The sequence below is a fragment of the Echinops telfairi genome, unplaced genomic scaffold (genome assembly GCF_000313985.2).
Source record: "Echinops telfairi isolate 266 unplaced genomic scaffold, ASM31398v2 ScPeMD7_16;HRSCAF=60, whole genome shotgun sequence".
Lineage (NCBI taxonomy): Eukaryota > Metazoa > Chordata > Mammalia > Afrosoricida > Tenrecidae > Echinops > Echinops telfairi.
This window is the reverse complement of record NW_022103913.1, coordinates 11,580,418-11,581,266: the sequence shown is the minus strand read 5'-3', so window position 1 is coordinate 11,581,266 and position 849 is coordinate 11,580,418.

Genomic DNA, 849 nt, shown 5'->3' with positions numbered 1-849 from the left:
CCCTTTTGCATTTTTTTTTTATCACTTACCTCAGCAAACTCATGTTGTACTTGTCCCAAAAAGGACATTTCAAGAACTATCTTGAAGTACAATGCTATCTGTGACAGAATCAAATCAATCCGCATACAAAGAAATTCAGTCAATACAACTATTATTCAAATTTATGCACCAACAACTAAAGCTAGTCAGGTATGAATGGAAGAATTCTACCAATATCTTCCATCAAGCATGCGATCAAGATGCACTGATAAATATTGACAATCGAAATATTAAGGGCTCAAGTAGAAAACTTGAAAATTGGAAACAAAGAGGAAGGAAGAGTGGTCAGAAAATAGGGACTTAGTGATACAAATGAATCTGGAAACCTAGGATAGAATTTTGCGAGACAAACAACTTCTTCATAACAAATACCATTTTTCAACAACATAAACGGGGACTCTACATGTAGATTTCTCCAAAAGAAATACACAGAAATAAAATCAACTACGTCTTTGAGAAGATAGGATGGAGAAGCTCAATGTCAGCAGCTAAAACCAGAACAGGGGCTCATCTGTAAGTTCAGCCTAAAGCTGAAGACAATGCAAACAAGTGCAGGAGAACTGAAATTCTGCCTGAGTTTATTTTCTGCTGAAACACCTCATCTAAACTGTAGACGGTTCTTTGTGGGTCACCCCCTCTGATAAAGTCACCCTCACACCTCTCTAGCGACCATCACTACTCAGGAGTAGGGTTTAGGGTTTAGCAACATGTTTTTTAATTAAGCTTCCATGTGATTCTTAAACTGTTAGATCCTCTGCCCTGCACAAGCAAAACCAAAGCTCTCTTGCCTTAGTTCAAGTTTAACTACAC